A 25,085-nucleotide genomic window follows, 5' to 3' on the forward strand; every position below is an offset into this window, starting at 1 on the left:
TGTCTTGGTTATATTTCTTTTATATTGTTCCATTTACTAGTATACAACCTCTTTGTTCATTTACTAGTATACAACTGCTTTGTTCATTATGATACTTTTACTGGGTATTATGCTGTTAAATGTCACTTTGTTACACATTGATTGCTACTCTAGATCTCATTTGCTATTTGCCTGGAATCCAGTCTTTGCCCCACTTTCTTTGTCTTTTTTGTGTTAAGGGTATTTCTTATTTTTAAAAAAACAACACTTAATATTGACCCTCTCCTTAAAAAAAAATTCAACCTTCAGTGTCTGTCTCTTAATTAGTGAGTTTAATTCATGTCCATTTGTTGCAATTGTTGTTATATTAGAACATATTTCACAATTTATACTTAGAAGGCTTTCTTTTTTTTTCTCCTGCTTCCCACTAGATGGCAATTCCTTTTTGCTAGTTCAAAAGTTATACATTTGGCTTTTGGCCTTCTAGTAGTTGTAGTAACTGCTACAATAGTCCTTAATTTATTTTAAGACACATACTCAATTTTATTTTCCTTTATTTATTTCTCAAACTTGACAATATTCCTGTCTACTCTTACTTACTTTCCATATTACTCGTAGTGTCCCCTTAGATGTCAGCCTGATTCTTGTTTGTTGGCAATCTGCTTCATTCTAGAAACATTTAGAAACTATCTTTCATGTTCTTATGTCTCCCTCTAATTAGGTGTAGGTGTTTTTTTTCTTTATCTGTTTGTTTGGTGTTCTATAAGCCTTTTCAAGCCAGGGCCTCTTGTCTACCATTTTACAAAGTTGAATCTTTACTCTTTCAAACACTTCATCTTCTCCATTTTTTCCCTTCTCCTAGAGTTCTTCTTTTCTGCATGTTGGCAGTTTCTATCCTCCATATTTCAAAGCATTTTAAAAAGTATATTTTCTCCCTCTTTATGATTTCCTGCTGCCTCTTGGGAATGTTCTTCAATCTCATCTTCTCTTTCATTAATTTGCTCTTTAGCTGTTTTCATCATGCTATGCACCCCAACTTTTGTATTCATTCTTTACTTCAACTATTGTATTTTTCATGCTTAATATTTTTCTACCAGGTTCTTTTAAGCAATTTCTTAATTTTTCTTCATACTATTAACATCTTTCTCTGTTTCCTTAAAACTTTTTATAATGCTTATTTTAAATTCTGGATCCATTCATCTCAATAATTCTGCTTCAGATGGGATACATTCAGTTTCTCGTCTCTCTTTCATAAGGGATGTACTTCTCAGGTGTCTAGTTATTTTGCCCTGTGAGTTCACGGTGCCATGATGGCCTGTGAACAGAGCACCTCGCTGTCCTGTGCTTACTCCACTGACACAGGAGTTCTGGGTGGTTGTTTCTAATTTCTTTCGTGACGTGGCATCAAGCAGTCAGAGACAGCATCAAGGCATTTCAGGAGAAGCAGCAAGAGCAGCATTTTAAAAAGCTTCCCTCCAATCAAGTGAATTTTAATCCTGGCTCTTCATTAGACTCATATGGGGAGATTTTTTAAATGCCAGCTTACCACAGACTAATAAACCAGAATTCCTGGGGATGAGGTGCAGAGGTGAGTATTGACTTTCTCAACACTGCATTTAAAAAAAAAAATCCAAACCTATAAAACAATTGAAGAAAAAGAGTACAGTGAACACACGAGTGTGTTCTTCACCTGATCCATCAAATGTTGCCACATTTGCTTCCTGTCTCACTCTCTGCGGCGTGCGGGTGGGGAGTGGGGGTTGCTTTGCTGAACTATTTGAAAGTCAGTTGCAGACATCATAACTTTTCATCTTTAACTTCCAACATGAGCCTCCTACAAACAAGGATATTTGTACTACATATCGTTTCCTGGTGTGGATATTTTTAGAAGCTTCCTGAATGATAGTTAATGTGCAGCCAGGACTGAGAATCACTGTTCTAACCTATCTTCCCACTATTAACTTTGCTTGTCCTATACTCCAACATATATGAATGTGCACACACACACACCCCAAATACAATTCACATGTATACCACACATCCATACACACACCAAACACACACACCCACACACCACAGGTGCACATACATACTCACACAGACACACATTCCAGCTCAAGAGAGCCTTCAGACAGCCGTGGAATTTCTAAGTCTTCATTAATTCCACATACCCATGTTTTCTCCCATTTTTATAGTTTCTCCAGAGTAGAGATTGAGGGCAAGAGCCATCAGCCCTGGCCACAAGGTCACCTTGACAGGAACTTGAAGCCCTCAGGCCCTGTGTATGTTATTGTACAATGTTGATATATTTGGAATTTGATAAAGCAGTGGAGAAATCAGCAAAACACAACCATCCAGAAAAACCGATGGCAACCCCAAGCAACACACAGCCTGATCTTGAATTTGTTCAGTGTTCTTAAAAGTATATGAAATATTGCTTTAGTGAAAACAAAAGACCAAATTAACCCACTCTGTCCATAGCGCCATTTCAGTCTGGGTTCAAAATGTCTGAAATCATATTTTAAGTTATATGACACAGTCTTCAAGTTTCCTTTTTTTAAAAAAAAATCTTGAAATAGTGCATCTTTACCATATTAGATATTATAAAATTTTAATGGTTTTTCCAATCTGAAGTGTAAGAGTTGATGTTTCAGTGTTGTTTTAATTTGCATTTCATTGGATAGTAACACAGTCAAGCATCTTTTGACATGGTAACTTAGTCACTGGCAAATTTTATCTGATATTCATCATGTTTGTCCATTTTTTAAAAAGAGATTTTTAAAGAAAAATTCAATACTCTCTCTCTGCCTCCAATCCTATCCTAAGTAACCAATATTCTCTGTTGGTTTTGTGTCCTCATAAATCTTTCTCTAAATGTGTTTAAATATATAGACACTTAAATGGTTCTAGGAAGATGATTCCAAAGCTATACACAGGGGTGGAGTGTAAGGTGTGGCAAATCAGCAAGGAAAATCTGTCCATGCTAGTCTGAGGCGTATAACAGTCCTAAATAGAATCCCATTCAAAGAGGACAAAAGGAGACATAAGCAAAAACATTGCAACAAAAGAGAATGAAATAAACACAGCTGCATAGAAATATGAGGAATATGTTTCCAAAAGTTGAACCCATAAAATAGATGAAAATTTTGAGCAAATCTACTTTCCACTCTCAATGGAATGGACACACACACACACACACACACACACACACATATCAAGGACTCCAAAGAAGAAACGATGCAAAATGAGATCCTATAATGACAGGCCAGGTTAACAAAAGAATATGCAATACTAAGAAAAAAACATGAAGGAAATAAACAATGCTATTGCAGCATTTTTACAAATGGTGTAAGAAGCAATAAAAACACTCAGCAGCACCGAAGAATGTCAAATCAGGAAGGATGAGGATAGATGTGAGAAAAATAATGTGGACTATAGAGGCGAAGGACCAAAGAATGAGAAACCCACATAGGAGAGACAACAGAGATTCAATATTCGATAGCTGGTATTCCTGAAGAAGAGAGCAGAACAAACTCTATAGAAACATTTGAAACATAAAAGCAAACAATCTGACCTAACAGGAAAAGGACCGCAAATTGCAGCCTGAAGCAGCTCACTCCAAAGATGGGAGGGGAAATAAAATCCGGTAACAAGGAAATCCTGATAAAATTACTTCATCGTATGTACAAATAAAAATGTATGAAAATATGCATGCCGAAAAAACAAATTCTTCTGCTCTCACTTTTCTGCCCTACCATTTGTTGCCAGAAGACAAACAAGGTTTGAAGGAATAAAAACAACATGGCCCCAGAATTCTAAGCCCAGCCAAGATGCCTATCACCTATTAAGGACACAGAGATGTTATTTTAAGGAGATTATGTAACACTCTTTCTCAAGAACTAGTTGAGTCGATAAATGAACACGGAAGTTGTATCGTGGAAGAGCTGGAGTGAGAGTCAAATCCATCCAAATTCTAAACAGGGAATTAAGACTAGGTAACTGTGAGAAATAGTTACGAAATAGAATGAAATACTCAATTCCTTGACTGAGAAAGGAATATAATATAAATAATAATTTCACCAGAATACACTGAGACAAAAATTCAGGACACATAAATCTGGTGCAGTAGATTTGGAGCTGAGATTGATACAGGAGAGACTACAAGGAAGGAAAAATGTGCGATTTTCCTCCTCTTTCATACACACAAAACGCAAGATCTCACGTCTAAAATGAATGAATTAGAGAATCTCGGATTCCTCATTAGTCAATTATTAATAGATCTAAAAACCGGAATCTATATAGTCATTAAATTACATTCAAAGTTAGAAATGATAGACCAAAAGATACAAAGCAAGTAATACTGCAGTGAATCACAACAACAGAAAACAGAACAACCTAACAACATCTTTAAACAACAGAAATTATTATGGCAATAAATGAAAATGAGGTAAACACAAATATTTTTAAAAGAAAACTTGAGTTAAAACATAAAATGCAGCTACATAAGGCCTATAAAACACTTAAGTAACACAAAATTATTCAGAGAGATTATGAGTAAGAGGAAAAGCAAAGAGGTTCCAGGGAATGCAAACTAGAAGAATACAGAGCCACAATGTTAACTTTGCACAAAGTGGAGTTCTCTGAGACATCCAAATATCTGAGAAGTCGGCTGCTGTTTAAATAATTCCAATGCATAATAGAAGAAAACTTTCAGCTATTTTTACAAATTAGGCAGGACTCAATATAAAAAGTAGGCCAAGTGCAAAATGGATCCCTACAAACCCAGTAATGAACACACCTGCTAAATAATACCCAAAATACTAGCAAATAAACTAAGTGGTATTTTATTAAGAAGAAATGTGTGGTTAAGTAATGATTGTTCAAACTGTGATAGACAACAAATATAAGAAGAAAAGAATAATCTCAGTGTCTAAGAACAATTAAAAAAAATAACATCTATCCCTGGTAGCAGTGTTTGATGAAATAAGGAGAATATTTCTGTAACGTGACCAAAAAAAAAAAAAACAACATGTGTATCGAATGACTGCCAGCATCATGTTCAATGGGAAGCCATTTGGGAACAGTCCCCTTAAATCATGAGAAAAGACTAAAAAGACTGCCACTATCATTGTTTCTGCATTCTCTCCTGAAGTCCTACCAAAGTCACCAGGCAAGAGAATGAAATAAGAGATATAGATACTGTATTAGGGAAAAAAGCAAAATGATCAATATTTGCACATTATATTATTTTCTGCCTTGGGGAAAAAAAACAGGGAAATCAATTAAAAGCGTGTTAGAAATAATAATAGATTCAGTAAAGCAGATGATTTTTAAAGTAAATATACTTAAACCAGTCATTTTCTTAGATTTCCAGCAATGACCAGTTTGAAAATATAGTGGATAAAAAAATTGCATTCATGCCAGCAATAAAAAGCAAAAGATATCTAAAAATAAACTTTTAAAAATGTGCAGGATCTATATTGAAAAAGGAACAACCACTTAACTCTACCAGAGTATTTAATAGAAAAAAGGGAGGAAATTAGAGTGTTTAGATATGAGCATTAGATTGGAATAAATACTTTAGCAGATTATTTGATGGTATTAGTAAAAATGGCATATGGACATACCCTTTATTCAGCAAACCCATTTCCGAGATGCTACAGAAATCCTATGTGTGAAGTACAAAACTACAATATGCAGAATGACTCAAGAATTTTGACCCGAGCAACTGGGTGAATAGTCATGCAGTTTCCAGAGTTAGCAGTTCATCAAATTGGCAACATGTAGTAATGGCCTGGAAAAGTATTTAGCCTTTGAGCTGGCGATTCCATTCCCGGGAATTTATTCTTAGAAAATTATCATGGTCATGTTCAGAGTTAGTTTCTGGGAAATGTATTGCAGTAATATTCAAAACAAGAATAAGATGTAGACAATTTAGATGTTTAACCATGGAATACCGTGGAACATGTACACAGTTACGTAGAAGAATATTCAATGATATGGAATGACATACATGATACATAGTAGCATGAAAAAAATCATGTTATAGGTCAGTTGGTTCTGCATGTATAATACGATTGAAAATGTGTTGAAAAACTGCACGGATATGCCTAGAAAAAAGTCTAGAGAGATACAAACCAAATTGTTGACAGTAGTTGTCTCTGGGTCACAGCTGTGATTTTTAATTTTATTTCTGTCTGTCTTTTTCTGAATTTTCTCCAGTAATTCTATTTTCCTTTCATAAAATAAAAGCTGTTTTGAAATCACTTTCCCTTCTATGCAAGGCTCCCAAGGGACACAACCTGATGGCTTGACTCTGCTAAGAGGGCTTCATGTTTTAGGGAAAGTCCCTTTCCATCTGGGGACCTTGTTTCTCATCTGTAAGCCAGAGGGTTGGTGATAGCCAAGATCCTTGGAGCCCTTGTCATGCCCTCTGGCTCTGTTGAAACTACCACTATTAGCCCCAAGGGCCCCTTTATGCTGCTGCTCAGCCTGCCTACTACCTGTCACACTACCTACCACTAATTTATTCCCCACCTTAGCAAATGTGGGTAGAGTCCCACCCACAACCCCTGACCATGTCAGTGCTGGCCCAACTTCTAATTACCATCATAGGCAAGTCTTTGCTAAGGGCTTTCTCTGGGGGTCAGAGGACTCTTTCAACCCCTGCAGTCATCTAAGTGCTGGGGACCTAAAGAATCCACAGCCAGGAGCAGCCTTCATGCAAAAACCACACTGAATTGGTGTATAGATTCCTCAGCTCTCTCCCCTGGTGGGTGTCTTTCAGAATTCCCCAGTGGGACTGACCTTCAGTGGTCCACTGTAGTAATGGGCCTGACCATGAATCCCTTACAGGCTTCCTTCTCTTCCCTGCCTCACTTCCCCTTCCGCTACCTGTGCATCCCTGAATCACCTTCCAAATATACTACATGCTCTGGGATCCTTGTCTTGGGGTCTGCTTTTGAGCAACCCAAAATAAGATAACGCACAGTCCCATCTCTCATTCCCTCAAATCTCCCACGGCCTTCCACTCTCACCTGTTAACCTTGCTTTTCATTTTGAAGCAGCAGCAGCAATCAGGAAACAAAAATATCAGCAGGCGCTCACAGAGAAACTCCAAAAGCCAGTAGATAGATGAAAACATGCTCAGCTTCACTGGTGATAAGGGAAATACACATTTTAAAAAACTGACAGACTATTTCATAAATACCAGATTGGGGGTGTGGGGAGCTAACAATAACAAATGTTGCAGAGGAGGTGGGGGAAAAACAGGAAGTTTCTGGGTGGGACCACTGGTACTCTTACACCTTGGAGAATAATTTGGCAACATCTAGTAAAGGTGGAGATGTGCACGCCCTACAGCCCTAGGACCCAACAATTCCACTTGCCACAGAGTAACTCTTAGGAGCTTGAGGATATTCACTATACCACCAATACTATTAGAAAGAGAAAAGGGAACACCCTAGCTGCCCATCGGTAGGGGACTGGATAAGGAAATTTTGAAACATTCTCACATGACAACACTATGCTAAGGTAAATAAACTACATCTATTTGTAAAAAAGATGACTAAATCTTAAAAGCATGGTAAAAATAAGTCGCTGAAGGGTGGCAAAAATAAGTTGCTGAAGGGCACATACATTCTGTTACTATTTTATGTAAATATCAGCAGCCCCCCTCACAATGCTGTATATGATCTGCGATCGCAGCCAATGCAATGAGAGTTGTAAAACATGGGGAGGACGTGTTACATTTACAACATGAGTAGTGACAGAGGTTACCTTTGGGGATTGGGAGGAGGAAGGCTCTAACTGTATCTCTAAATGTTTTATTTCTTCAAAAGACTTTCATTCCGTTTCCTTAAAGGGAGGGTGGAGAGGGGGGAGAGTGGGAGGAGTGGGAACACACCAAAGCAAATACTGCCAAATGGTAACATTTACTCAATTTTGGTGGCAAGTTTATGAGTGTTATTTTGCAGTATTCTCTGTTCTTTTCTGGACGCTTGTAATATTTCTGGATTTAAGTGAAAAATTATTGGAGCAATAGAAATGTTCTATGTCTGGATTGTGCTGATGGTTACATGAAAGTGGACTTCTGTCAAAGTTCCCTGAACTGGACACACAGAATGGACGCATTTTCTCATGTGTCAGTCTCTCTCAATAAAGTTGATTTTTAAAGAGAGAATGATTAAATGGGATGTTAACTGGCAGGTGCTCAGCCTCTCCCACGGGACCTGGTTCCCCGGGGAAGCAGAGGGAGCAGGGAGATGTCAGCCTTGAAGGTCTGTCCTCCGATCTTCAGGACCTCAGGGCAAACAAGACACCCTTTGCTTTGGGGGAAGGAGTGGGCAGGGCCCTCCTGGCAGGTTTGCTGCGTCTAATTTTAGAGCTTTGGGTGTTGGGAGAAGAGCTGACTCTATTTCTACAATGAGTTCATCATGTTCCCTGGCACCTCAATGTTCTCTCCATTTAATTTTTCAGAAGCACCAACAAATCAGAAAAGAAGTACGCCCTGAAATTGCTATTGGGATGAACGTGACATTTGTAGGCCAGCAACGGAAACTGGAGGAGTTGATGTATTTGCAACTCACAGCCTCATCTCACGGCCCACATTCCAAACAATACACACACTTGTAGGGGGAGAGCATTTGCCTGGACGGAAAAATACAGCTCAATAGACAGACTCTTCGTGAGGCAGGGAAGGACAAGGGGAAGGAAGGGAGGGCAGGCAGGCTGGCTCAAGTCTATCAATCACTTACTGTGTGCCAGGTCCGCTGCGTCATTTCACCCTCCAAACATATATTATCACCATCATTTTAGAGATAAGGAAACACGCTCAGAAAGGGGATGTGTGATTTTGCCAAGGATACAAGGCTAAGCAGCAGCCAAGCTGGATCTGACCCAATCTGTTTGATGTCACATTCCTTACAGTGTGCCTCCAGCAGGGAAGGGGAGCTCAGTGACTCTTTCCTTCCTTTTCTCTTTCCTTCTCTCCTTTTTCTTCCTTCAAGAGGAAACTGAAGTCTGCAGAGGTGAGGGGATGTGTGGAAAGTTCTTGGGCTGTTTCGGGGAGCAGAGACAGGACAGGGGGCTGATTGGATGGCGGCATGGAGGATGGTGGGAGAATCCAGGCTGAGCGGCAGGTTTCTGTCTTGGGGTCAGGCACAGCGATGAGCAGCCTTCATGGGAAAAGATGTTGTTGGCAGGAAGAGGAGGGAGGGCTGGGGTCAGAATATCTCTAGAATAACCTGCAGAGGGGTCCTGAGACATCTGGATATCTGATTCTAGACTTGTGGAGAAAGGGGTATGCTCGGAAGATGGGGAATCCCTCTAAAAACTAGCCTCACTATGGTTCGACTTTCTTCTCTGAGTCCAGGGTGACCCCTCAGTGCAAGGAATACGGGCATCAGACAGCCTGATGGGGGAAGGAGAAAATCCCAGGCAACAGATAGACAAAAACTAAAGCAGTGTCCTTGTGGGGACAGCCAGCGAAGGGGTGACAGCCCTTCCCACCTCACCATGCCCTCGAGGCATCCCTGGGTCACACTGACATTCATAGGAGGATCTTTAACACCAAGAAAATATTGATTACCCTCAGTCCCTCACATTAAATAAAGCAAGATGATGAATCCACTTGATGCTGACTTCTGTTCTGTATCAAACCAAATAATGCTGAAAGGGGTAAGTTTTCATTTCTAAGAATGTTCTTCTGGGGGAAACTCCTTCTGGGAAGAGGCTGTCTGGGAAGGAATATTTTGGATCAACGTTTTCATTTGTAAACAATAGAAAAACTTGTTACAAATATACCCTTACCTAGAGGCCGACCACATAAAGCATGAGCTTGGTCTTCCTCTCTCCCCCCTCCACACACAGTTCCTAGAGTGATTTGGAACACAGTTTGAAAACCACTGGGCTTATCTAACAAGGTTACTTTATAGATGGGTAAACTGAGGCCCCAGAAAAGGAAGGAACTTGTCCAGGGCCCCCTCTATCTCTCCAAACATATAGCAAAGCCCAGGCTGAAGCTATTGTCTGGGGCCAATTCCCTGGTTTGGATTTCATGAAATCAGAAAACTTAAAGGTAGAAAGAGCATGTGACCCTACACTTTTCCGTCCCTACCAAAGAGAGGTGAAGCCCGGAAGTGTTACATAACTTGCTCTTGGTCACACAGGCAAGACAAGGACCACAGAGTTCTTTCCTCTGAGTGACCCGAATGAAGTGATTCATCCCACAGTAGAACGGAAGAGGGGTCCAGGTGGAAAATTCCAACCTAGGGTGAGCCAACACATTTGTTAGATTTCTTCCATTTCCAATAGGCAGAGGAGAAAACCACATTCACACATAATTGCACTTACGAAACACCTGCTTTTAATGGTGAATCTTTGCAGTTGCTTAACAATGAGAAAATGTAATAATAAAAATTTTAAGACCCTGGGTAATTGTTCCAATGAAGTTCAATTAAATATGCCCTTAGGTAGCATAGATATGGTAAGCAAAGCCTTGTCAGACTCCAATCTCCCTGACACACACACTTGCAAGTGGGCAAGGGGGTTATTATTTCATTTGTTGAAAAGGAGTGCAGTGCAGTGGAAAAGATACAACGTTTGGAGTCAAACAGATCTAAATCCACATCAGCTCACTAGCTGCAGATGAGTGAAAGCCACTGGAAGGTGGGCATAATAATATCCACTTCAACAGGCTGCCGGAGGGCTAAAGGAGACAATGCACAGGAAAGAGGGATTTGAAAATGTTCCCCAAACAGTCATTATGGCCACTTTCAAAATGTGAGATCAAATGCCCAAATTATTCTGTGAGGTTTTCTATAAAATTAATCTGAAACATCCAAGGAAAGATGGTACAAGAGGTACAATAATAATGATAGTATAATACATGCAGGCTTACTAACTGTCCCTCTCTGAACAAAAATAAATTTTTAATGACCAAGAATAAGCCAGGAGTTCTGAAGCTAAGAATGAACCCCAACTACCTGGGTCCAATGTTGAAAGGCATCTTTCTGGAAAAGAAAAACTAGGACCAAATTGGAAGGAGCCCCTGAGGGTTCCAATGTTGATCTCTGCAGTAGCAAACTGTTGGGTGAATGAAATTCAGAAGGACCTCATGACATCACCCCACTTTGTGGGGTGCAAAGAGGGAGAAGGCATGTAATATAGTCCAAGAGAGGGGCCAGGGAATGTAGGTCTAGAACAGGGTTTTCCAACCAATGATTGGTTCTTTGGACAAGAGAATTCTTTGTCGTGGGGGGCTGTCCTATGCACTGTGGGATATTTAATAGTGCCTCTGGCCTCTACCTATAGATGACAGAAGCACGCCCTGCCTAACTGTGTCTAAAGGTCTCTCTAGACTTTGTCATATGTCCCCTGGAGTGGAGGGGGACAATATCGCCCTTAGATGAGAACCACTGGTCTAGAAGACCCTCCCTTATTACAGAAAATAGTGAGTTGGACAAACACAGACAAGCCTATACTTGCTTCCAGCTGAGAGAGAAGCAGAACTCTGAAGCGGACAAGCACAGGACAAAACACTGTGAGGACCAGTTGTTAACAACCATTTGATCAATAAATATGAGAGATGCCCTCCCAAAAAAAAAATAGAGTAGCTGTAAGGGACTCTGATAACAATCTCAGATCATGAACTTGGGATGGGGTGGACATATGAACTCTTAGATTTGTAATCTTTCATAGTAAAGTTAGGTTCATTCGGCTTTGCAGAATGGAGAAAGGAAACATCTCCTTCAGGCAAGGTAGCCCTGGGAAAGATGTGCAGTGTGAAGAATGACCCCCGTGGCCTCTTCCCTCCCTGGAATAGGCCGAGGAGCTGGAGTCCTTAGATCACAGTCTCATGAGAAGGTGGAAGAGCTTGGCTGGGCTGATGGCCCGAAGCTGATTGCTCTTATGGCCTCAGACGTCGCTGCAGCAAGTGGACTGTCTCTGCAACTGGGAACTACCTGAAACAGAGTGTCCGCCTCGCTACCACTCCCTACTGGATGCGTCCCCAGCCAAGCAGAATGGCCATCTGCTAGGTAAAGCCATGAAACTTTCATTTATAACCATTGTCAGGGCCTCAGCCTCTCCTCTCCCACTTCCCAGGCAGGAGGATAGCATTTAAATTCAAGATCTGAAGGGTACAGAGAAGACCCAGGTAAATAGGAGGGAGCTTAGGGGGAATGTTCTGCCTGATAAATTACTCTGAAAAAGCTACTCTGTTTCAAAGACAAATAAGCTGAAATAGCAAAAGCAACAACAAAGTCACATCAAAACTATGGAAATTTCCAAAAAACAACAATAAAGGAAAGGAAGAAATAGATTATGTTAAAAACAGATAAAGACTCCATTATGGGAAAAGACATGGCCAAAAAGACAGAAAACAGAGACAAAAAAATTAGACCACAAATGTATCAAAGTCTCAAAGAAATTAGAGATAAAATGATAACTTAGCAGAATATGATTAGATGGATTATCGAACCAAGGCAAGAAATTATACATCAGAATAACCACTATGCCACTATTAAATAGAAAAGAAACAGGGAGGACAGAACTGACCCAGCAGAAAAATAAGTTGGGAATAGTAAGATAATCTACAGACAAATCACACAAACTGCAAAGCAAAAGGTCAAAGTTAGGAACAATTTAGAGAGATGATTGTTATGGATGATGATGGAAACAAACACACAGATGAGTGGGTAAAAGAGGAGAAGAGGACAAATACATCATTAAAAAATCCATCATATAATAAAGGGGGAAAAGCTGGATATGAAGCTTGAAAGAGTATATAGCATTGCAGAAACATTACTAGAAAGAGATGACGATCTAGACATATTCTGATCAATATGTTCAACTTAAAACGATTTAAGAAGGAAGGCGCGTTCAGCCAGAAATAACAGTAATAATAATAATATCATGCTTTCAATAAGAGAAAGAATGTCAGATGGCCCTCAATTTCTCCACATTAACATGTGATGTCAGAAGACCAAAATGACATCTTCAAAGTCCTGAGGGACTGAAAGTATGACTTAAAAAGTCTATACCCCAAAAATATTTTATTCATATTTTATTCAGGGACTGTAGGGCTCATCAACATTTCTTTTTTTTTATTGAAGTATCGTTGATATACAATCTTTTGTTGGTTTCAAGTGTACAGCACAGTGGTTCAACATTTACCCATATTATTGAATCCTCACCCTATCAACATAGAAAGATGTTACAGAATCACTGACTATATTCTCCATGTTGCATCACCATTCTTTTAAAAAACATTTTGATAATAAAACTCAGATAACCAAAAGGGAATAAACTGAGATAACCAAAATAAAAAATCAGAAATAGGGAAGCTATGGAAAGAAAGGGCAAGAACTAAGTCTTGGATCATATTCACTATAAAACTAAGCCACAGTAACTGTGAAACTTAATCTTAACATAAAAATGAAAATTATGCAATTCCAAAACAGAAAGTCTATATTATGTAAAAATTAAAAATAAAAATAGAGTAGCTGAACCTTTTCAAACAATATGGCTTCTCTCTCACTTACCAACTTTACATTTCCCTGTATGGCCCCGGAAGATGACTGGTTAGCCAGAGACGGGTAAGATTCCTCAAGGGAGGAACAACCTAAGACAGGCACAGTTGCAGGGGGGCCATCAGGTGAGAAATTGGGGATCAACAGAGGTGAGGCTCAGAACCTCACCCCCCCTATTTTGAGAGAAATCTTCTGCATCCGTGGATGTTTTATTGCCCTTGTCTAGCTTGGATTAACACATAGTCTACAGGCACAAACCTGATCATCTACATTTGCTCTCTTACAACACTAAACTATGTTTTCTACCTTTATCTTGCATCTACCTACCACTTCAGCATTTTATTTAAAAAAATAATAATAATAATAATAATAAAGGGAGAAATGTGGGATTCACATATAAATCAAGTATAAAAATCAAATGAATATTCATATTTGACCTGATTGTTTATAGTTCATAATGAGTGATCAAAACCAAAAGTTTTTATGATGACTGCCCTTGTACTGTTCACCATGTAAGAACTTTTTCACTATATAAGAATTTGTTCACCATCTAAGAACTTGTTCGTTATGCTTCAGAAGATTGGGGACTGACAAGAATTAGGCTGGGGGTGGATTAATGATTGTACATTGAGCATTGACTCCCTTATACAGAATTTTATCGTTGTTAACAACCATTTGATCAATAAATATGAGAGATGCCCTCTCAAAAAAAAAATAGAGTAGCTGTAAGGGACTCTGATAACAATCTCAGATCATGAACTTGGGATGGGGTGGACATATGAACTCTTAGATTTGTAATCTTTCATAGTAAAGTTAGGTTCATACTATTACACACTGCTTTGTTTCTTAAATCAAGAAAAAGAAGCTTGAGTATAATATTTTTTACAAAGTAAAAACATATGATAAACATTATCAGTAGCTGGTCAGGTACTGATGGCAGAGAAAGTGGGAGGCAAGGAGAAGGACTGTATAAGAGTTGAGAGTAAAATTATTTTCAAGGATGTGCCAGGCAATGCAAACTACAAGAAACCAGGATCCATGCTGTGACTATCAGCAAAGGGTGAACTGAAACCAAAATTATTGAATGAGAAAAGGCATCACCCATAATGATAAAGGGTATAAGACACAATGAGAATAACTGTCATGACACTTCATGTTCCAGATAATGTAGCATCAGAGTATGTAAAGCAAAAACTATACATAAATACAATGTGAAATAATAGAAGTACAAGAGTAGGAAACTTATCTCCCCTCTCATGATGTTTGACAGTTAAGTAATTAAGGATATAAATAATCTAAATTGTATAATTAATAAAATTGATCAGATGGCATATATGTGATATATTAAACTCTATACACAGGGAACAGAGAATATTCTTTTTCTTCAAGCATCAATGTGATATTTGCAAAAATTTGCTATGTGCTAGGCCACAAAGTAAAACTAAATATTCTAAAAGTAGACATATAGTAGTTCACAAAATCCTACCCTATGCAGTAAAAAGGTAAAATAATAATAAAAGTAATAGAAAAATAGAAATCGAGACATTTTCTCCTTTCAACAGCTCTTGACTCAAAGAAAAAACTGACTTTAACAGGTAAAGCTGTATTCAGAAGAAAATTCATAGTCTTGAACATTACATTCCAAACAAATGTTAACTGATATGTCCTCAGACTTCAACAGTCTATGACCACAAAGTAATTTTAAGATCCAAATTACCATGAGTCTCAGCCTCCCATCCCACTAACCACAGTTCATTATTCTACCAGATTCCCCATGTAAGCATTTCTGGGAACCCTCCTGCTTCTATGTTCTAGAAGTTTCCTCCTGATCGTTACCTCCTTCTCTCTTACCCTCCCTCTGTCCTTCTTTTTTTCTTTGGTTAGCAACCATAAGAGAGCTGTATGTAGTGATGGAATAATTCTACACCATGATCATGGTGGTGATTATGCAAATACCTGTATGTGTGGGTGTTAAAATCCATAGAACTGTAATTCCCTCCATAAAAGTCAATTTTACTGAATGATAATTTTTTAAATACAATTAAAGAAAAAGGTAGTGATGCAGAGTATTTGAAAAGAAGAAACTTTCTGAAATTTTAAAAAGAAAGCAAGCATATAAATGACACTAAAAGCTGAAAACAATAAGAAAAATAATTGATCCCAAAACATTAAATAATATATTAAAAAATCAATCATAGCAGTGCATTGTCCTAGAAGGGGTTTGCTCCAAGACTAACTACAAGAATGATGTAATACTAGGAAATTTGCAAATATAATTCACCATATAGCCAAAATAGAAAAATGACAATCATCTCCTGATATGCAAAAAAAAGGTATTTGATAAAATGAAATCTCCATTTCTAATGAAAAAAGTATTAAAAAGTTTCATAATATGATCAACTATATATCTAGATATTTATATCTACAACTATCTAAGGGGTTAATATATGCATATGTCTTCAATAACCAACATCTTACTCAAAACTTAAGCAATAAGAGCATTTCTGATTTTTCAGAAATAAGATTAGGATATCACAAGTAACTAAGACAACAAAATAAGGTACAGCTTTTGGAAAGAAAGCAGCAAAGTATTTATATTATATAATTGCCTATATTATATAATTATATATAGAAAACCCAAGAGAATCACTGAACTACTAGAAATAACATGTCAATACAAGAATACAAATCTTAAAATAATTTAGGAAAATATATACATTATAATAGCTCAGGAATTCAGCTCATGACAAAAATTTTAAATAATAATAGCTAATATTGGTTAAGGACTTACTATGTACCAGCACATACTATTTCTATCCTTATGTTAAAAATGAGGAAACTGAGACTCAGAGAGGCAAAGTCACCTGCCCAGAGTCACACAGCTGGTGAGTGACAGAGCCAAGACAGAAATCCAGGCAGCCTCATCCCAACGCCCATCAGGACTACTTCCTTCCTCCTGGTATATTTTCAGTTATTTGGGTAACAGCTAGTTGGAAAACATGGTGGAATGAATAGCACAAAATAGCCAAAAATATGAGAAATTATTTAGGAATGAACATAACAAGAAATGTGCAGAGCCTGCAATATAAAACACTGTGTGGAGATGCAAAATATAAGAAAAGACCTGCATGAATAGTAATAGATACCTTTTTCTAAGAGGAATCAAACATTGTAAAAATATAAATTCTTCCAAATTCTTCTAAAATAACACAGTCCAAATTAAAACCTCAAAAACATTTTGGGGGTATTGTAACAAAATAATTCTAAGTTTTGCCAAGAAAAATGAAGTACAGAGTTATAGACATTCTTCTCAAAGAAAAATGAAAGAGGATTTTTCTTACGAGGTATTAAAACATATGATAAAACTACGGTAATCAGTAATATGGCATGTTGCCCAAAGAGATAGACAAATTGGTAAAACAGAATGGAGAATCCAAATTAGACTCACTACATATTGAAATTTAACTTACAATAATGACAACATTTCAAATTAGAAGATTATGGGTTATTCAATAAAAGATGTTAGGATAACTAGCTAGCCCTTTGGAAAAAAAAAATACCCAACCTTCCTACCAATAGCAAAATATATTCCAGAGATCAGTGGTTTACATATTTCTTAAGTGATTAAAATGCTAGGAAAAAAAATATTTATATTAAAAATTGAGGAATATGAAAAAAAGGTTAATTTTATCATATGAAATTTTTAAATGGTAATGAACACCATAAACAAAATCAAAAGAAAAACTGTAGCATATGAACAAGAACCAAGGTCTCTACTGTACAAAGAACCCTTTATATCTATAAGAAAATAGCTAAACTTGACAGAAAACGGGCAAAATGAATAAACAATTCAAATAAGTAACATGGAAAGATACGCAACCTTAGTAATGATTAAAGAATTCAAGTTACAACGTTGATAATTCTTTTAAACTATAAGATTTGCAACATTCAGTAACTGAAAATACAGGGGGGAGTAGGAGCGTGGAGGTGGTAGTCAGGGGTCAAGGATGTAGGGCTGGATGTGGGTGGTGTTGGGGATCATGCAAAAGTCCAGGGCCTGTGGGCTTGATGGCCGAGGAATCTGGGTGGTGAGGGAGGTTTGGGGAGCTGCGTGGAGGTGTCAGCTGACCGTCAGAGAAGCCAAAGATGCAGGATGGCAAGACGAATGCTGAGTTGGTGGGTAGAGAAACCAGCGGCAAGGTTGGGCAATGGGTTACATCAGGCAAATAAGCCAATCAATTGAGCAAATGTAAGAATACTGAGGGTACTAAAAGTCAAGGTTTTAACTGCCTAAGAAGTATTTACAAATATAAAAGAGAAAGGCTAGAAAGAACCTTAATGCATTGGGTTGGAACTGGAGGTGTCGATATGAACTCATGGTTCTACAAAATATATACCAATAGTTATGGAAATAATTTATAGATTAATAAATGACAATGTGTGTGTATGTGCAGATACATACATGCATACACAGATACACAGACAGACAGAAGCAGCGACCTCCCAGTAGCAATGAGCATACTGAGTGCCCATATCTTGGTTTTAATATTGTCCTCCACTCAAATGAACCGGGGCTAACCAAAGAAATGACTGATACCAAGGCTGAGGCAGGGAAAATGCAACATGAAAAGAGGAACCTAAAATATCTCATTGTACCAGAAAGTAAGGAAATGAGCAGTGAATTTTTTGATGGGATCATGTCAAAAGGACACATGTCAAAAGGAGCCCCTTCAAGGACGCTTGAAGGGGCTCCTACTGGCCAAATCTGGGACAGCTCAAGCATCAAAATACATGATAAGAATGGATTATAAAAGAAGGATTCATGAGCTCCCACTTATACAAATAAATGGGAGAAAGGGAAAAGTTTTTCCTTACAATAAACATACAGAAGGAATAATAGTAATGAAAAAAAGCCCCATCTGGCAACTGTCACAGAGATGGTTGACCCTGCAGGAGCCACCCACAGACAAGGTGTGACAAGGAACAGAATACATAATCTCAGAAAGACTCCCCACAACATCTTGATCGACTACAAAAGGGAAATCATGAGTTTAAGGCAGAGAAAGCTGGCAGATACCAATATGAACAGGGACCACGGTTAACATCTCCAGCGAGCCTCCTGACACATATGTGGAGACACGGCATCATGCCTGAGGTCCTGTGACCAGGAAACAGGACCTGAGTCTTGAACAAGGAAATATCAGGCTGGAGGGGCATCAGAGTTAAAGGGTGCAATATGTATTCTTGGAGAAGGTTCTGGACCAGAAGGGAAAAGGTACATTGTAGGGACAGCTGATTTGAATGGAGTCTATGGATTGGACAGTAGTGTTGGAAACAAAGTTGGTTTCTTGATTTGGAGCGTTGCCTGGAGGTTATAGAGCAATCGAGCATAGTTTGGGAAATAACACACTGAAGTGTTTAGAGATGATGGGATATTATGTCTGCAGCTTGCCCTGCAAAGATTCAGAGAAACAATAATGGAAAGAGAGAGAACACAACTATGATAAAACGGTAACAATTTGGCAATCTGGGTGAGGAGCATATGGCAGGTTTTTGTACTGTTCTAGCAACTTTTCTGTAAGCCTGATATATTTCAAAATACATTTTTAAAAAAAATATCCAATGTTAGTGAAAGAACAGAAAAACAGATTATCCAGTATCAGATTGTGATTTGGTACAACCTATAGAAAGGGCAATTTAGCACATCTATCAAAACAAGCTTCTCTCTGTGTCTAAAAAATGCACAAAGTAGTAAGCAAAGATATACATGGTATAAGGATATTCAGTGCAGAACTCATAGAAGCTGAAGTCCAATACCCAATAGTGGTTATCTGAAAAGTTAATCATGTCTATACAACATAATTCTCACTACCCTGAAACAATGAAGTATTGTTCAGTGGACAAACAGAAAAGTGTTTGTGATATTGTTTTGGAAAAAAATCATTTTTCTAATTATTCAATTATACATTAATTTGGTTGTTAGTTCAACAAATATTTATTGAATCCTACTATGTACAAATTATGGGACAGGGTATTAGATTTAAAAGATTAATAAAGCATAGGATTTCCCCTTTCTAACCTCAAATTCAAGCTGTAGAATAATTTCCATAGAATGCTGTTTGGAGAAAAAGAATTACACAAATGGTAAAGTGTATAAGTATATGCCGGGGGACAAGAAGCACCCACAATGTATTTTACTCTGTCATCAGCAGTTCTCTCTAAGGAATGAACTAAAATGGGAGAAATTTCACTCTCTGTAGTGTTTTGAAATTTTTACAATGAGCATGTATTGCCTGTATAATCTGGGGCGGGAGGGGGAGCAATACAAATATGTATGACTAAGAAGACATAAACAGCACCATGTTACCTGAACACAAAACAAGGAAAAGATTGGTCTTCATCTCTAAAATTGAGAGGCAGCTTCGCCCCAGGAGAGATTGACCTAAATTATTATTAATTGCAGTTGCAGGCCTGAGCACTTTGCCATGTCTGCACTTTTAAAACGTAAACAAACATCTTGTTCTCAAGATAACCCTGAACTGTTGTATATTTGGGCTTCCTGAGAAAGGACGTTCTGTGACTCACCAGGCCAGAAGGGAAGAAGGGGCAGGTCCCGGACAGATCTCAGGCTTGCCTGCTATAAGGCCTGCTCCCGAGTGCCCCCCATCTTTGCTGTGGCGGGTATATTCATCAGGAGCACCTCTCTATGCTGAAAAACCCTGGGTCCAACCCCTTCCCTGCCCACCTCTAACTCCACCAATGACAGGGCATCTTAATGGAGAGTATTGGTAAACTCAGATGTGAAAAAAAACTACATCTTTCTCTTCACTCCCCGCTAACTTTGAAATTTAGCATTTTCTTCCCTTGTGAATCCTGACAACAGTCTACAGCATTGCAGTGACTTTGCCATCAAGAGAAATCAGATATTTTCATGTCACATTACCGTCAATGCTGCTAATTCTTAAAATTGTTTACACTCATCAGCACTTCAAAATTATGGTACTAATTAGACTTGTCCCTAGCCTCTAGTATTTAGTGCATTAATACAAGAGCACATTTATTACCAAATCAAAGACTTTTTAAATATTTTGATAACTTCATTTTAATATAATTGGAATCCTTTGTAATCTAATGTATTTTATTGTATGCATTAAAAAGATTTGCTCAACGAAGAGGTCCATGGCTCAGAAAGGTTGGAATCTTTGACACTGAGGATTGCAAATAGTTGAAGGTCCTGGGAGGCCTTATAGATAACCCCCAAACACTCCTTCTATGGACTGAATGTTTTGTCCCCTTGAACCCTAAATTCACATGCTGAAGCCTAACCTCCAGTGTGATGGCATTTAGAGGTGGGACCTCTGGGAGGTGATTGGGGGGGATGTGATCACGAGGGGTAGAGCTCCCCTGATGGGACTGGTGCCCTTATAAGGGGAGGAAGAGTCCAGAGCTCTCACAAGACATTGAATCTACCTGCTGGTGCCTTGATCTTAGGCTTCCCAGCCTCCACAACTGCATGAAATAAATGTATTGTTTAAGCCACCCAATCTAAATTCCCTGTGAAACTTAATTTTAATGGGGGGGGCAAGAGATAATGAGCAAATAAATTAAATATATGGTTAGTGATAAGTATACAATCATCACAGAAGGTCTTTGAGCAAAGATCTGAAGTCAGTGAAGAAACTGGGGTGGAGAAGAGTGTTCCAGGCAGAGGGAATAGCAAGTGTGAAGGCTCAGAAGCTTGAGAGAACATGTAGCAGGTGAAAACTGCAGAGCAATGGTGTAGCTGGAGCGAAGTGGTGTGTGCCCGTGGAGGAGAGATGAGTGTGGACAGGTGGTCAGGGGCCATGCCAGGAAAGGCCTTGTGCTTCAGCCTAGTAAGGGTGGGCTCTGTGCTGCGGGAATTAGGGAGGGAAGCGACCCAATCAGACTGTGTGTGTGGAGGGCAGGGCTGGGGGCAGGCAGGCAACGGTGCCGAGGCTGTTAAAATCGCTGGATGACAATGCCTAAGAGGAGGGGAAGCACGGTGTCTGATTCCAGAGGGAGTATGTCAGTGTCCCGGCGTCACAAACTGCCGCGAACTGAGTGGCTGGAAGCAATAGCAATGCATTTCCAAGATGTGCTCGCGGAAAAGTTTATTCCCACACTCTGGAGGCCAGAAATCTGAAGTCGAGGGGGCAGCAGGGCCGCGTGCCCTCGGGAGGCTTTAGGGCAGAATCTGCTCCTTGCCTCTTGCAGTGTCTGGGGGCTGCCCCCTCCCCGGCCTCCACCACTCCACTCCAACCCCACCGCCGCGCCCGCACTCCGCCTCTGCGGTCTGTGCCAAACCTCCCTCTGCTCCTCCCTGGGAAGAACAGCTATGAGGGCCCGAGCGGATGACCCAGGCCAATCCTCCGGTCTCAAAATCCTTAATCTTATCTGCAAAGACTATTTTCCCACATTAGGTAACATGACAGGTTCCAGCGATGAGGACCTGATACCTTTAGGGACTGTTATTCAGCCAGCGATGGGGGTAGATGGTGGGATGCCTGAGCCAAAGCCGGGCTCCCCCCACCCAGCTCAGATGACCTCCACGCGGCCAGCCCCAGGGCCTGATGCTCAGTCTTTCCCCTACTCGGCCCAGAGCCGCAGGGGTCTCGGGGTCTCCTCCTCACTGGCCACTTCTTTGTGATCCCCCCTGTCCTCTCCCCCCAGGGCCCCTAGGGCCCAGCCCTTGCCGACCATACATCCACCCTTAGGGCAGCAACTCCAGTCGGGATCGCACTCCCCAACTCAGACCCCACGGGTTCAACTCTCTTGACGTCCCCACGTGGAGGTCTCACAGACATTTCAACCCCCACACATCCAAACCCACTCCACCCACAGCCTCACTCATCTCCGCTGCTGGCAACTCTGCACTTCGGCTGCTCAGGCCAGAAACCTGGGAATCGCCCTGGCTCCTCTTCCTCTCACCTCCCACATCCAATCCATCAGCAAGCCTGTTGGCTCGACCTTCCAAACACACCCCAGACTGAACTATGGCTCCCGGCTCTGCTTCCAGCCATCCCCCGCCCCAGCTGCCTGTCATCTTCTCTCACCTGGATTTGGCAGCAGCCTCTTCCCTGGTCTCCCTGCCTCCCCATCGAGTGAGACATTTAGGAGGAAAGGAGAGTCGAAAGCCAAGTCTCACAATATCCTCCAAGGCCCTGCCTGCTCTCCCTCATCTCTGTTTCCTCTCTGATATCATCTGCTAACTTCTCTCCTCCTCTTACTGCTCTCTACTCACCCTTTGCTCTTCCATGAGCATGCAAGGCCCATCTCTTCCTCAGAGCCTTTGCATTGGCTGTTCCCCTTCCTGGAATGCCCTTCCCTCTGGTATCTAGTTCCCTTGAGCCTTTAAAGTCCTTGCTTGAGTGTCAGCTTCTTAAAAGACACAGTCTGACTGCCTATTAAAAACTTCAACCTACCCTCTCTGCAAGATTCCCAAGTCCTCTTACACAGCTCTGTTTTTTCCAAAGGACTAACCATCCTCTAGCAGATATTGTCTGCTTATTTCTTAAGCATACTTTGCCTGTCTCCCTGAGTTAGAATGTAGGAAGTTTTGTCTATTTTGTTTACTAGCTTCTCCTTCGAGCCTAGAAGAGTGCCTGGCACATATGGCACTCAATAAATGTTGTGTGAGTGGGAGGGTGAATCAGCAGGCATGGGGGTGAAGGTAGGGCAAGAGTTCAGAGAGACTTCTGGGAATCTAATTCCAGACTCTGATAGCCCTCCATCTCCAGGAAAGGGACGGATTGGGTGTGTGGTGTTTCAGGTAACCTGGGACCCACAGGGCAGTTGGCTCTCTGGGACAGGAGCTTGGTGAAAGCTCTGGATAGACAAAGGAGACGTGCCTCAATGACAAACTAAACCACCCCTGTCCTGGGGTCAGACACAAATCCCAACTCCTCCCATTATGAATGGTGAGACTCAGGGCAGTTTCTCTCATCTTGCTGAGCCTCAGTTTCCTCATCTGTGAAATGGGGATGGTGCCACTGAGAGGATTCAGTTCAATAATCCTCAGGCATTGAGTGTGCAGGTGATGCTCCTGTTTCCTTTCCAAAATCAGGTGGCAGAGCTGGCAGCAGAGCCCCAGGAAACCACCCTGGGAATGCCACCCATCTCCAAGCCCTGTGCCCCCCAAGCCCTGCATGGCACAGCCTTCCAACCTCTCTCTCTCAGGGCCCAATACTCCAATGTGCTTCATGCGGGAGCCCATGTAATAGAGCAGACGTTGCTGGGGGAGGCTTTCAGCAGCAGTTGAGCCCAAGCTAATGGGCCTCTGGCCCACTTTTCTAGTGGACTCCTTACCTCTTGAAGCCGTGGAGCCCCCTTCACCTGTGAAGGCAGAGACATGGTCACAGATGGGAGGGGCTGGGACCTGGGTCAGCCGCCCACCATCAGGGAACGCTAGCCTCAGCAACTAAAGGTGGAATGGGGACAGGCAGGATGAATTCCTGATCCCAGGACCATGTCCACAGCGGAGACAGAGCCTCCTTGCTCACGTTCCTCTCAGCCTTGCCTGCCTTCCACGTGGTCCCATTCCAGCCACCCAATGTGAAGGGCAGGCATCCTTCCTTCAATAAGAGAAGGGTAGGCCCAGACGCCCACTCCCTGCCCGGGACCCCAGTGCTTCCAGCTGATGCGCCCCTCAGAGGATGGTCTCGGGCCAGGAGATGAAATAAGAGGCTGTGCAGGCCACCCCAAGCCTGAGCCGTGTGCCACACCACCTCTCCTGGGAGGCCAGGGCTGGGAGCTGGGCTGGAGCATTCTTACATAGCACAGAGAGCTGAGATAAAGCCAGCAGCCCACCATGCCCAGAGCCAGCCAGTGTCCCTCTCTGAGCCTCAGTATCCCCATCTGTCAAATGAGGGTTCTGGGCAGATAATCCAGAGATGTTCTGTCTAACCTGGTTGCTGTGAAGCCACGTGTATCTTGAAAGTGTAAAATATACACTGGATTTCTAAGACTTAGGGCAAAAAATAAAAAAATAAGAACATAAAGTTTAAAAATAATTAAGAACGTGAACACATTTTTAATTTGATTACATCTTGAGAAGGTAATGATTTGCACATACTGGGTTAAATAAAATACGGTTTTTAAATTAATTTCACCAGTTTTTACTTTTTAATGTGACTACAAGAAATTCCAAAGTCATATATGTGGTTCACAGTATACTTCTATTGGACAGCATGGCTTTGGAGGCCTTCTAAGGTTAAATCTCTCAAGGGGTGTGTAGAGCGTGTGCGTGCATGTGTGGTGTGGGGACGTATGAAACTGTCGGGAGGAAGGTGTAAGCTCAAATGCGTCCGTGAATCCTGTGTGCGCACGCGCAGCTATGTCAGTGCAACGGAAGGGAGGATGTGGGCGGGGGATGCCTCAGGGACTTGGCTTGCCTGCCCCTGCCCACCACCCACGTGAGCACGGCCTGTATGCGCAGGAAGCTCCTTAACGGCCGTGACCCTCAGGGACCTCATAGGAACCTGTGGGGTTAAGGGCTCTAGGCCCCACTTTACAGATGAGGGAGCCCCAGAGACCGTAGTTGGTGATGGGCTCCTT

General features: G+C 40.8%; 1 protein-coding gene across 1 annotated transcript in view; it reads right to left on the reverse strand.

Annotated features, from left to right (window-relative positions):
* The window catches only part of TOX2 (TOX high mobility group box family member 2), a 189,550-nt gene that overhangs the window by 149,028 nt on the left and 15,437 nt on the right, over nt 1-25,085 (reverse strand). The window contains exon 2 of the mRNA XM_073236573.1: nt 7,017-7,134. The gene's annotated coding sequence lies outside the window, so the exon portion shown is untranslated. The remainder of the gene's footprint in view (nt 1-7,016; nt 7,135-25,085) is intronic.

The sequence above is a fragment of the Manis javanica genome, chromosome 5 (assembly GCF_040802235.1).
Source record: "Manis javanica isolate MJ-LG chromosome 5, MJ_LKY, whole genome shotgun sequence".
NCBI classification, from domain to species: Eukaryota; Metazoa; Chordata; class Mammalia; order Pholidota; family Manidae; genus Manis; species Manis javanica.